Source organism: Saccostrea echinata, unplaced genomic scaffold, assembly GCF_033153115.1.
Source record: "Saccostrea echinata isolate AGI-Se365-2 ecotype Australia unplaced genomic scaffold, CSIRO_AGI_Sech_v1 ptg000030l, whole genome shotgun sequence".
In the NCBI taxonomy this organism is placed as follows: Eukaryota; Metazoa; Mollusca; class Bivalvia; order Ostreida; family Ostreidae; genus Saccostrea; species Saccostrea echinata.
Window position 1 is genome coordinate 33,268,863 of NW_026889779.1, and position 15,460 is coordinate 33,284,322.

Below are 15,460 nucleotides of genomic sequence, written 5' to 3' on the forward strand. Positions count from 1 at the left end.
AGCTATAAGATCAGGTTCTATTATTAAACTTTGAAAAAGGTAACAAAATATTTTTTTTGGCCTACAACACCAATAATTCCTCAATATTAAGTGTGTCGGTTATCAACACCTCTTCTCTAACTTATTATTACGGTGTCCTTGTTCCTTATTTATTTGCACAATAAATCTCTCTTTCTCGGATAAGGAGAGATGAACTTACATTAAGATTTGACTAGATTTTAATAATTTGTCTTTCTCAGTGTGTGAGTCATAACCCATGGCTTCTGTTCATCAGTAAACAGGTTGTCAGTAAATACTTTGTGTCTCACTAGCAAAAGTCAAATGTGAAAAGAGAACTAAGCTAAATCAATAATGCAATTTTTAAAGTTTTTATGCACTGTTCGCAAGAAAAAAAACTTTGTCAGCTTTGAACTAATACCTGGGAAATAAAGATATGTTTTAGAAGTGTTGTTTTGCTTTGCCTGGATTTGATATTTTGAGAAATCAATAGATGCTGAGGATATTTAACCTGGATCTCTTAATCTTCTCACAGATTTTCACAAAGGCATCATTACGACAAGTCACGGTATGTACATTTACTAAGATACTAAATCACTAATTAGATAATAATACAATTTAAAAAAATGAATATAAATGGTAGAACATTTTAAAGATTAAAAAAAACATCTGTAACTTCTAATAGTTTCAAAAATCCACTGATTCAAGTTTTATTAAGAAATATAATCGTGCATTACGATTTCCTCAAACAATCAAACATTTCTTTGTTTGAGAGAGAGAGAGAGAGAGAGAGAGTTTAAGTTTATATGAAGGTGGGTTTTTTTTAATCTTCTTATTCCTCATTAGAGTAATATATCACTAGTACTTGTTAAGAGGGGCAATGACATAAAAGAAAAAATGATAAACTAATTGCTGGTCAGGCGACATTTGAGATTCTAAAAAAATATTTAAACTGTTTGTACTACTCACTATTGAATTGACTGAGTTTTGTAAGCTTATAATACTTCCTCAATTAAGATTTATTCCGGAGAGGTGTTGATTTGATTTTATGTTTCAATACTCGTGCTTCAATCAGAAGTAGCGAAAAACGTCGCTTAATGACAATGCTTAATTCGATCAGTTTTAATCAAATTTCAATTTTCCACTTCTCTCTGATACATCTTTACCGTGACAATGTTAAATGTTTGATCTCGTAATTAGAGATATTAATGCCGCAAAAAGCTTGGTTTATGTGCTATGGTGCAGTAATAAATTTTATTTTAAAAAAATCTTTTAATCAAAAATTCTTCACCAGATTGATTCTTCAGTAAATATACCATTGATACTCTATCAAAGTTGGAGCAATTGAGAGAAAATTAATTTGTAAGTCTTACATTACGAAAAACCTACAGAAATTCACATAATATGTATGTGAAGCAGAGTCCCATGGGAGGAAGGATGGTTAGTTTCTTCAACTTTGCAAAACTTCTCTTCAGTTTTATTTTAATATTATTAATTATTTTATATTATGATACACCTTTTATTACTAGGCATATCCGTCTCTTTGAATATTAAGAAAAAAAAAGATCCATCTTGAATTGCAGTGCTATTTGAGATTTCGATCAATGCTGACTCGGCGTTAAACAATAAACAATCAAACAAAGCAATTGATATCATAGTGGTGTGATTTCTTTTGATATATTCTCCTTTGGACTACTCCCAGGATAACGAAACTCAGGTGAACATAATACATTGAACACTGTTTTAAAAATACATGATATAAAGGGTGACTTAATTGTGCTTTTTGGCTTTCCACACTTTAGTGTATACCGAGCTTTAACTTAGATCTCTGATGCTTTCTCCTTCAGACGAATACTTTGGATAAAATATTACATCTCTGAGTCCCTGGAATAAAATGATCCACCTTCCCAACGCACACAGTTGAATGTTACAATATCTTGAATCAACTTAATCGTGCTATAATAGAAATAATTTTACCGAGAAGGAAGTTGGGAGGGGGCGATTGTTATTACTGTACCTTAATTTTGTCCGCCAGAGTTTTTCGCAGTTAGCTTGGATAATCTTAATGAAACTTCATTTTAATAATAATCGCCAAGTGTAGCTATGCATGCAATTTTAAAATAAGAACAGTTGCCATTAAAACGGAGGAAGGTCAGTTCGGGAAGACATACGCTTTAACCTTACGCTATTGCTTGCAATAGCAAAGTCTTATTGATTTAGTGCGCAAAAGGATGATAAATTCATTAGTATCTTATTGTGATGTATTAGAATCAACAACGAAGTATATTTTATATTCTCTGATGGTGACTACTAGTAATCGATGTTGGTAATGATAGGACAAAATCGTGTGCAGTGTATTTCACAGGATGGGAAGTTACATTTGTTGGTCTACATTAATTGTGCATTACAATTCTTAATTTTAGAGAATCAATTTATTTGTATAACTTACTATTTGATGTATCAAAATCCTTACTCAAAATTAATGCAATTCTCAATTATATGCATGTTTCTTTAAACTTAAGCTTTCAGATTCCTTACTATCAAATCATTGAACCATCACAACTTCTACATTTCTTTGAGCTATAACGACTACTGTCTTTTATCAAATCTTTTATTTCCTTTACGATAACTCAGTTGATAGAAATCACGGAAAGCCGTGGGTTCAAATACCGGCCCCGACATACCTAAGTCGATAAAAAGTAGTTAGTGTAATGTTTTCATTCTATTAAATAAAAAGTTTTACTGACTATTTATTACTGATTTTCTTCTTATATTTATTATTGACATTCAAATAAATAAATAAATATTTAATCAGTGACTGAGGAAAATTATTCTTTAGCAAAGTTCTTTTCGAACTCATTATACATTGACGGCAATAGAGTGCCGTTACAGTAGTAATTGCTCCTTCGCCAAACGGCATTTTGAATTGAAAGTTGTGGGTCTTTCGGGTTAGATCTCAAAAAACCAAGGCGCCATGTCACAATAGGCGATGGCAGAATAAAGATCCCTTTTTACTCACTTGCTCCCGGCGCCGAATAAAATCTAGTCCTTTACCGGTATTAGGTAACCTCTATTGACAAATTCTCGAATGGGACGTAAAACAATATAAAACCAATCAATCATTCCGTTTGCTTTATTATTTACATCATATAAAAGGTTAGTTTTGAATGCTTGGTAATTACTGTGATTGATGAAATCAAAGCATTATTGTTAATGTCAATAAAAGTTAAAATCAAATAGAAAGCTGTCAATTACTACGTGCAGTACATAAGAGGGAACTTCTTAGGTCCTGTATTTGTTTTCTGTGGATATTAATTCAGGGAAGTTTTAATCTCAACACCGCCAAACATATATATATATATATATATATATATATATATATATATATATATATATATATATATATATATATATATATATATATATATATATATATATATATATATATATATATGGCTGGATAAAATAACATAAAATGAACGTTTTCATAAAAACCGTTTGTTTTCAATGTTATTTAGAGAGAATGTCACGAATCATCAAGCTTACTCAGTGTAATTGATGGAAACTATAAAATTTAAAAAATTCGGGATTTTTGCGTTAATAAACCTCTTTAACAGTTTTATCATTTGTGTGGTAAAATTTTACAATGATCAGCCAAATCGTCTCCATGGTAACCATATATCAAAGTAAGTAACATACACGCTTTAGAAAAATTCAGATTCAGTCAATTTGCAGTACTTTTGCATAGTACAACAAATAAAAAATAAATAAATATTGATAAAACTGATTGAAACTATTTTTAAGAAACTAGTATTTTTATATTTTGTCTGCATGTGAACAAAAACTTTCAAATTTCTATAAGTTTTTCTACATGCACTTAGCCTATTTTTGACCCTTTTTCGGTGACTGAATTCTCAAATCTACAACAAGAAAATAAATAGCTCATGCTATTCTCAAAAAGGTGAACATTATTACTGTTTATATCAAAATTAAAATTGAGAAACATTCTTAAGTGGACTTAAATTGAAAGGATTTTTTTATCATACTGATGGGTACTTTTCCCATCTTTTATTGTCATGAATTACCTCCCTTGGAAGCTCTTCTGTGATAGAAACAAAAAATGTTGGCAACCTTTGGATGTTCTGGAGCATTGACTCAAGGAAAACTCATGTTGTTTCAAGAGAGAAAAAGATTCATAAGCTTGGAATCTTGTCAACAACAAAAACCTTTTGACAAATAAGGTAATACAATTAAAAAAAAAAATATTTATTCCCAAAAGCGATCACTTTCTTTCTTATCCGAATTTTCTCCATTCATCTGTTTGCAGTAAACTGGTAACTAAATGCATGTAAAATACAAATGAATTAGTTTCCTTTGTTTATTATCCAAAAAATCGCCACACACATTACTTCAATTTATAAATATTTTTCCTTTTTGCAGAAGTATGCAGAAACAATTAAATTCATTTGATGCAAATATTTTAGTAACATGAATAATCATGCACAGATGATGCAGTGGGCAATCATGATCAAGACCGACACCTATCGAACTGGTACATATATGTATTTTCTCTATATTTATTTGTTATTGAAATGCCTAATATATCTATGTACATGTTATAAATAAATCACAGATTTTTTAATCATTATTTAAATTTATTTAACAGTTTAAAATGTTCTTAAAGTGAAACATTAATTTGTATAAATACATTTAAAAAACCGCACATTGAAATTCAGGTTGCGGATCAAAGATTTTTTTGCGGTGGATGGAGTGGGGGTGGGGTTTTTCACATTAACTTTAACAGATGCCAAACATAAAAATTTTGACATGCAAGAAAAAAAAATTAAAATCCCTGAAAAACCTTTTCAATTTCAGGATTGGAGGGGGGATGGGGAGGGTGTATGAAAGGATACTTTCTCAAGTCAATTCCTTCAGATATATTACTTTGCTTACCAATATAAGAGGGATCCTTGTTTCCTCGGCAAAGGTCATTTTACTGTTACTTTTACTATGAAAGTCTGTATATCAGATTTGCACATGGAAATTGCAAATTGCAATACATTAATTAATTTTGCAAGATGACAGTGTCAAACTGATTTGTTTTCAGATAAAAGATTATGCATGAATGTATTATAAATGTATTTCTATATTCTTTCCTTTTTTACTCTACAAAAGCCAAGAAAACCTCTTGTTAGCAGCAGTACAGAACTTCATGTAAATTATACAAGGTAGCTCTACATGCAGATACATGTACTCTTCACTCTACAGATTCAACAGAATATTTCAAAATTGCTGCTAGCATCTAGAAAAAAAAAAACAATTTAGCCTTTTGCAGTTATTCACTGGTATTAGCAGTCATTTATTTTTAAACAGAAAGACTTATCAAATAAGAACAGAAATATAAATCATTTATTTATTTGTTGTTTATGTCTCTGAACAGAAGAAAAGAAATACTGTAAAATATATATTTTTTTTAATTTTGAGGGGTAAAATTTTCAAGGTTTGAGAAAAAAAATTAATTTCATGGTTGAAGAAGTGTGGCATTGCTAAGATTTATAAAACTCCATACAATCAATGTTTCCACAGACAATACTGCATCATGATATACATGCCCATGCATGTAAAACCTTCCAATAGTGATCACTAAATTTTAATTCCCTCTGTCCATTAAAAAACATGTTGCTTAAATGTATTTTATTTTCTCCAATATTTCTCAATTTTCAAGTGAAATGGATGAGTGTCATAACATTTTGACATTCACGGAAAAGTCAGTGTAATAACAGGCATAATTTCAAGGTAAACCTATAATTATATTTTTTTTTATACTTTCATAGAGAGAATGAAGAAATTATCTATTGAAACCAGTATCAGTTATATTAGGCACAGATGGATCTTACGATAATGTTAGTACATTATCATGTATAATAATTATTGTTTATTTTTTTCATTTGCACCCTTTAGCTCACCTGAGCTGTAAACAATCTTTCAAGAGGGAGAAAATCTAGTGAAAATTTAGTGGCATCTTTAAAAAAGCAGAACCATTTGGCCAGATAAGTTAAAACTTATGTGAAACTTTCATTACATAGTGTAAATTCAGTTCTGTTCAAATCTTGACCTTTTTGGGGTAGGATGGGGTCAACAAGGGCAATCAAAGTCTTACATAGGGATATATAGGAAAAATCTTTGAAAATCATCTGCTCTGAAACAGCAAGGCCTTGATCAGTCATATTTATATGGAAGCATCCTCAGGTATGTAGATTTAAATTTGTTCAAATCACGTTTCTTAAAATAAATTGTGTGAAGCGTCCTAATTCATGTCCTTATGAATTCTCAAAAGTTGAATTCATTTCTTAAATGAACTCATTGTATCCTAATGTGCCAATAACAAGCGAAACTATAAATGGTGTGCAATATATTTCATGAGAAAATCAAAATTCCCAAGTCTTGTAGATACAGCTGGGTTGAAAAGGGGGGGGGCTAAAATCTGCCTAATTTGGAAGCAAATTTTACATGAATGTTTCATGGGAATATAGATTGCAATGTTTTTCAAGAACTTCTAAAAAATAATACCATTGCACAAGTGGTTTAGGTGAGCAATGTGACCTATGGAACTCTTCTTATAATTTTTTTCTTTTAATTCATAAATTGCTAATTTGAACCCAAGATAATATTTTAATTTTACTCAGATTAAAGGAATAAACTATCCTTTGAGATTGTTAATTTTTTTCTCTATTTAAGGAATGTAGTTTGGACAACTTTGTGTAATTTTTTAAGTTTTTACAAAGCAGTCAGATTTTCATGAAAGACTGTAATTGCCAGGGAGTCAAGAAACAGACATGAGTGAGACAAGTGAGATGACAGAAGCCACTAGCATTATGGGTCTCTCTGGTTATGTTCCGAAAAGTACAGTTTGAGATGATTTCTTTGAATGCTGTGACATGGGCATTGTCCTATTAAGAAACAGATGAAAATTAGATGGATTGAAGCTTTCATCGAATGAGGAATGACTAATCAATTAAAAGAAGAGAAATAATGAATTTAAGACAAATTATGTAAAGGTTAAACCTAAAAAAAAAAAAGGGAGAGAGAAAAGAATTCTCATAAATAAATTGATCATGCTTTTGTTTGAATTTTCATAAATAGTTCATTGGAGTGTTACCAACATTTTTTGATAATTCAAGGATTACAAAATGTCTGTTCAGCTCTGTTGCTGTGAACCTCATTTGGTTGCTATACACAGATTACATAACTGATGCAGAAAATTGAATATGTTTTTATAATTCATAAGTGAGATGAAGCTTAGATATCTTGTTTTCTGTATTAAAATACATATTCTCCTTCATTTTTTTGTCAGTGTTTTGAAAATACATTGGTTACTCTGCAGTAAAATTGGTTGCTAAGGGCACATTACATAATTATTTCAACATTATATCACTTTATTTATTGATGTTGCAAGAGTATATTAGCAAATATACATGAAATAGTATCAACAAGGAAGAAATTGAAGGTTTTTCCCTTAAAAATTGATGTGTGTTTTTAACCTTTATTTGGTGTAAAAACTTTTAAAATTTAATCTTTTTTCCACAAAAAATGATAAAAATGCCTCTCAATTTTATATGTCATTCTTGTAGATCAGCCTATGTTTTGAAAAATTCAGTTTCAATTTAATGCTCAACTTGTTGCAGATTAGATATATATATAAGTTCAAACTAGAGAGGTAATTTTCACATTTTTAAACTGTAAAACTGTACAAGTTTGTGTTGCCATGGCAACAGATCCTAGGTATTTAGATTTGCATTTATATTTTCTTGTATACTACATACCTTTAATAATAAGTTCATACTTTGCTGAAGCTGATATTGGTATACTTTTTGTTAAAACATATTTAGAAAATTGTTAAAATTGAAGCAGTTTTTTTCTAATCTTAATGTTGTTTCCATGGTAACACATAATAAGGGATAAGATAACAGTTCTGTTGGTCAATCATAATTTTGATTGACGAAGATAATGAAGGTATCAGACCAAAATTGCATAAATATTGCATCTAGGGATGCACACTACTAGATTATTTATTTGAATTCTCATAACTACCGTAGTCCATTTAAGTGTCTCCAATAGTTTTTGATAATTCGTAAATAACAAAATGTCTGTTCAGCTCTGTTGCTATGGACATCATTTGGTTGCTATGCACAGAATATGATTAAAGTATGTTTTATTATTTCTAAGTTAAATAAAGCTTGTTTATCTAATTTTTTTATATTTAAATACATGTTCTCCTTTATTTTTTGACACATTCTCTTGAAAATGCCTTGGTTGCTATGCAGTAAAATTGGTTGCTATGGACACATTACAGGATTTTTATCTCATATTATCACTTTATTTATTGATAATGCAAGAGTATAATAGCAAATATACATTAAAAAATTATCAATTTGGAAGAAATTGAAAGTTTTCCTTAAAATTTGCTGTGTATTTTTAACATTTTTTAAGAGTAAAAACATAAAATTTACTCGTTTTTTTTCCCACAAAAACAATAAAAATGCTTCTCAATTTTATATGTCATTCTTGAAGATCAACATGTATTGTGCAAGAATCAAATTCATTTTAATGCTCAGCTTGTTGTAGATTTTATATATACAAGTTTAAACTTAGAGGTAATTTTCAATTTTTCAAACCGTAAAACTGTACAATATTTGTGTTGCCATGGCAACAGATGCTTAGGTATTTAGATTTGCTTTTAAACTTTTTTGTTTACTACATATCTTTGATAATTAGCATAAAGTCTATTGTAGATGATATCAGTATTCTTTTAGTTGAAATATTCTTCCAAAAATGTTAAAATCGTAACTATTTTTCTTAACTTACTGTGGTTTCCATGGCAACACATAGCAAGGGAAAAAAATTATAGTTTTGTTGGTCAAACTTCATTTTCATATATGTAAAAGTTGTGTACTGTGAACACTTTTTATAACCAATAAAAGAAAACAGGAGGTTAATATTTTAAGTTTCCATCTGAAGCTTGATGATTCGTGACATTCTCTCTTAATACTACGAACAGGTGCATAGCTGCTATAATAGCCCTTATGATAGGCCAGCAAATCCATTTTCTTATCTACTGAAGATTAATATTGACGGATAAAAATGTCATAAAATACAAAAGTACGTTATAACATTCAATACTTTATTGGGTTTTGTGATTTAGAAACATGAAAAGATATATTGAACTAGTTATAATTCCAAAGGTATTTCGTACTTTTCACTTAAACCATATTTTTATACGTTTTGGTCTTTAATAATTGGACAAGTCAGTGAAAAAATCAGTTTTTCAAAGTGCCAGATGAACAAAATGTTACATCTCCAGAGCAGACACTGATGTGAATGATTCTGAATCTCAACTGATTTCCAGACATCGGGTCAATTTTCTGCAATAAAAGCAAATACAGAAGAAAGGTAAAAAAAATTTAATGGGACAAATAAGGTCCATTCAGTTATTCTGCACGATAGGAGTATAATATACAGGGACGTATCATTGTCCTTTCAAAGGGGGGGGGGGGGGCATGGAAATAACCGAGAAGCAAAGAAAAGAGCCCAAAAATTTTTGACAAACAAAAAGAAATTCCGTATAGGTAAAGGGGGATAGCAAGATCCCTTCCTTTTTGTCAAGAAGTGGTGGCCAGTTATTTAAATGACAATTTCCATACTAAGTCTACAGCAGAGGTCACCTCCCTTCAACGCACCTCCCCTATCACCCTTTGCACACATCTTTCCCAACTCTGACTTTTAAAGGGTATTTAATTACTTCAAATTAAAGCGTTGAGAGAAAAGTTTCGTCAATTGAATATATGTAGTTCATCTCCAATTTTTTTTTAAAAGTACTAAATATACTGTTGTACTGATTGTAGCTTCATAGAGTGGTATAAACCTTACTAGTTATTTGAAAACACGTATACTGTATAAACCTATAAGTTTCTAAAGTTTTATGAACAACAAAAAACTATATATAGTTAAAATTTTATTAACAATCCTCCGTTTCCTCCAAAGTAACGTATAACGTTTTTCTATTGTGCCTTTGTCAACTCTAAGGAGGTAAATGAAAATTATTTTCAATATAACGATTAATGATCGATATAATAAAATCTATAAACAATACAAATCTGTGAAGAGGGCATAAATCACGGACCCCCGGAAATTCCAGAGGTGGGATCAGGTGCTTAGAAGGAGTAAGCATCCCCTGTTGACCGGTCACATCCGCCGTGTGTATTGATCAGTTAGAATGAACATTACGTAGTCAAATTCAGTATAAAAACAAAAGCCTTACAACTGGTATGAAGCATACCAGCCAAGATACGACCCGATGAAAGGTTATATTTGCTAACGAGGTCATTATTTACGAAATGCCGCTGAGTTTAAAAGAGGTTGTTGAAAGAATATTTTTACAAACAAGGTAAATATGATATGCATCCTCGAGTCTTGTTTTCCACAAGAACAAAGACAGCTATCTAAAAAGCTGCTCCTTGTCAGTACCCGTACATCCATGTAAAAATAAATGGTAATGCTGATTATTAAATTTTCTTAATCCTTTATCTAATAGTTACGGAAGCGTATGAGAGCCACGTTATATTTTTTTTCATTTAGTAATTTCAATTTTATAGTTCGAATATTCCAACTTTAATCATGGCTTTTTCAACTTTTAAGTTGGTAATTTCAACTTCAATCTTTGCTTTTTGAAACATTGAAGTTTGTTTGTTTAACGTCCTTTCGAAAATTTTTCACTCATGTTGAGACGCCACCACTTGCCGGTAAAGAGCTGCAAATTGAAACCTTTACTCAGCACTTACGGCCTTTGAGCAGTGAAGGATCTTTAACTGCGACACAGGACCTTGGTTTGACGGTCTCATCAGAAGGGCCGGTCTCCACGTCCCGCAGTGGGATTCGAACCCTCGACGTAAAGATCATCTCCTTACTTCGCGACTTTATAGCAAATGCTTTTACCACTGCGATACGTGGGTGACCATTAAAGTTGATAATTCAAACTCAAATCTTTGTTGTTCCAACTTTAAAGTTGCCTTTTCCAACTTTAAAGCTAGCTTTTCCAACTTTAAGGAGAAGAAGGATCTTGAGCTGAAAAAATACTTGCCATTCAATTTTTTTTCCTATTTTGTATATTTCTAATTAAGTATGTCCCACTATCTTTAAGCAGTTACATCATTAGGATTCTTACCTTATTTTGGTGATATTGATTGATAAAAGCTATGCCCTACAGTATGTAAGTGGAGTTTTAATTTTCCATGTTTCCGGGCGCATTACTCTGTCCATAATGGGATTTTTTAAGCAATATAAAATTTAAAGCATATAAAAAACATTAAAGTGGACATGTATTTTTTAAAGTATTTCAGAGTATGAATAGGGTTTAAAATTCAAAAAAGCAAGTTTCTTCTATTATACTGCATCTAGATAGGGAAAAGTACGTACTTTTTAAGACAACTTAAACAATAAAAAACGTAATTCTATCATTCAATATTTAAATTATTGATTAACTGTAAAAATTTCGAATGGTGAAGCTGGCCTCAAAATTTCACAGGACATCGTTAAAGAGGACAAAGGCATGACAAAAACGTGTCACGTGACATTTCTCGAGTACGGGAAAAACCAACTATGACGTAAGCTAAATAAGCGAAATAAGATATACCTACATAAGATTTCCATCATCATCCATGCAAAAATAATTTTTGTGTTCCCTGTTTCTTAAAATATTTCATCATAAACTGATTATGACCTGTTTTTACATAATAATATTGACCCCGTGCTCACCGAGTATGATCTTGCTGTACTAACAGATCGTGCATGACGTCACCGACTTCTTTGACGCGCAAATTAGGGAAACAGAGGAGTGGATCAATCTTTTTCAAAATTTTTAATGTTTACAAGAATGTTAAAACTTTTTATTTTTTATATAAGATGGTAATTAAAGTTAAAAAAAAATATCAAAAATCTATATAAGTTTCTCCATATCTTTTGTTTTTCACAATTTTAGGAGGTTTTTTTTAATGTCCCTTATATGAATATGTTTTGTCATTTTTCTGCGTGTAGTTCTAAATCATGGCTAAGTGCCATTCTTATTATCGTTTGTCATTTCCAGATATTTATTGTTGATTCCCAGGGAATTGTCTCACTCGTGATTTCGATTCTTAAAACTTGATTTGATGATATTTTATTGTGTGGTTAATTTTACTGACAACGTGTGGTATGGAGGATTTAACTCAATCGCTCTGCTTGACTGTTAGACATTTCTACAGGTCACGATAAATATTATACATTTGTTACAGACGTTAGTAATTTTCTATGCTACCCCTTACGATCAAATAGGTTGAGACAGAGTAGATAAGTATCCGAGCATCCCAGGCATTTCCTTTAAAATAAGTACATGTAGTTGTTTCAAAATTGATGTCCTTGACAATCTGTATTGGTGTCTGCTGACTCTACATTATCAGAATAATAAGTAAACATAGCTGCGTGGTCAATCTTAAAGTACCGTCTGACACTAATTTGATAGTATTTGACTTGATCTCTATTGATCAGTAAGACAGATTCATCCCTAATCAAATAAGTATAACATCAATGTTCTGATAGATAATGGGAAACATGTAAGTCAAAAACGACCCATGGGTTAGTTGTATTTGAAAACAAGGTCATAAAAAAGACCATGGAATTTGCAAAACGCCGACTGATAATCGAGAAATCCCTGTAACATCAACTTATTTGTCAGTAGCCTGCCTCGGTTTAAAATTTTATTACATGCTATTACGTACCGAATCTGTTCGAGGACATTAACACTATATGCAGATGTAATAAAATAATTAATACACCTGGTTTATTAGTAGGGGAAGTTGACGATGGAAAGTTAATGTCATCCCGTTTAATGTATAGTTTAGTTTTTAATTTACCATTAACGTCTATAGTCAATTAAAGATGCAAATATGAAACATGTGGTTTTTGTTTTTTTTTATTTTGAGGTCACTGGGATATATCGAGTCGAAATATAAATGAAAAAAATGTTTTTGAGAAAAAAAATCAATTAATATATATCAAAATGTCGAATCAAAAGCAACTGCCAGAGTTTTCTTTGTCTTACAAATTATTTTATTTTTTTTCTTAAATTTAACAAGTACAGGAGCAGAATTAGTGACTATTGGAATTTAAACATCTTGGTGGAATACCTGGTTTCTGAAAATTACATAGGTAGATTCCGTGGGGAAATCTTGTACTTCCACTATCACCTTTATGGTACGTAAATGTAGAACTAGGATTATTTTTAACAAAGTATTTTTTTAGATAACAACTTTGATAGATTTGATAGTATTCGAGTTCCATCTATATTGAAGATGATGTGTATATATCAGAAAGCCTTGTCTTTGATTCATCGTTAGAAATGATTATACCTGTATAAATTCTTTAAAAGTCATACGTTTTGTTGCTATTAAGGGAGGGGGTGATTGATTTCAAATTTTCTACTAGTCCTTGGGAGGTTTTGAGAGCTCTCATTTGTGCTTCACTTCTTATGTTGTTCTTATGTTGTAGACCTGTATGTCTGAAATGTTCTCTTACTTCTGTCAGAGTAAAGGGACACTGACACTGTTCTAATCAAATAACATAGATTATTCATGTTATTCCTTTTTCATTTATTTATATTATCTATTTTTTTTTAATTAATTAGTAAGCATGGAGATCAAAGAAAAAAAGTTTTACGTTTCATAGCAGCTAATATCAAGGGTTTTATAGAGGAGACACATATCAAAAACACTTGTCCAGCACAGATTACAGAGAGGATTTCATTTTAGATGACAAAAGATTAATAAGATAAACATATTTCTTCACAGAAAAAGTAAACAAAAAACACACACGTAGGTATATGATTTATTCGGAAGATAGCTCAAGTTTTGAATGTAAATTGGATACTAACATACTAACAGGAGTGGCTTTTTTTTTTTAGATGAGATTGTTTTAGAGAATATATTGTATATAAAAAAAGAATATAAATTGTCCTTTTTAAATCCAACAATGTAAAATTTATGTCTTGTTTATTGAAACGCTTTTAAAATTGTTATGGTCAGTTTTTCTGTGAAGTTCTGCTTATTGATTGAGGCTTTTATGAATGTTTATTATTATTATTATACCTTTAAAAATTGTTTCCTATTAAAATAAATATATACATGTCCTTTAAGAAGTCTAACATTTTTAATGTTTTACTGAGCGGTTCCCTAAAAATTGATGTAGATCTAGGACATGTCGATGAAATGTTGGACCGCAATTACTTCTTTTAACATCACTAATGTAGGTCGGATCAGTCGTATCTTACTTGCATTCCTTGGTGTTCGACAGTTCCGGAACTGACCGAGTTTAAATCTGCAGTGAGGATAAACGAAAGGACAAGGTATGGTAACGGCCGAATCTGGCCCCTTGTTTGATGTAAAAATCAGAACACAGTTAAAATTGTGATAGTTTGTATTTAAGAACTTAAAATGATGCTTGTTTTAAAACCAGCACTAATTTTGATTCAAAGCTTACACAGAGGCCACAAGAGGTTGCAGAAGAAGGACATTTTCCCGAATTTCCTGAATTCTGGTGGAATTTCATCAAATTTGAGATACGTTTCACTTCGGAAAACATAGAGCACAAGCTTGCCTATCTGAGATTTTTATACACAAGATGCATCTGATACTAGTGTATGAAATATATAAATTTGGTAGATAGGCAAGCTTGTGCTCTATGTTTTCTGAGACAAATGTGCTGTAAAATTGATGAAAATTTGCATAAAAATGAGAAAATTCGGTAATTGGCATATTTTGTGACCTTCCTGTGACCCCAGTGTATCCCATGACTTAGAATCAATACCCATTTTGTGGCAGGGGTAACAACAGGTTTCTATTGATAAACTGTTGCATCATTCTAAAAGACATCCCAAACCAGGGGCCAAAAAGGTCTTATCCTACCTTGTCCTTTACACCATGGAAAACAACCGAAGATACGTCGTTATAAAATATAAAAGATTATTATCTATTGACTGTGTTCTCGGGCAAAATGTTGCCCTCGAACCCAGTCAATAAATGTATATTGAACGACTTCAACTAAATGACCAAAACGACAATAAGGTTAAGTTCCTGCACGACCACTCATTGGTGAGAAATCTGTGCAGTTACCACACATCCATCTGGAATTCATGCACAATAAGACATTGGTGTAGAATTCCTGTATAGCAATACCTGAAATTTTTCTGTAAAATGTGTTTAGTTTGCATTAATTATATATTAAGAGAGAAAAACACAACTCCGTGACAAGTAGTTTTCTATTTTGACAAATACACAAGATAACGGACCGCATCCTCCAAGAGGGCCACAGTAAAACTTATTTAGTAATAAATTAATGTTTGAAAGCGAAAATATATGTTATTGATAATTGTTTACAA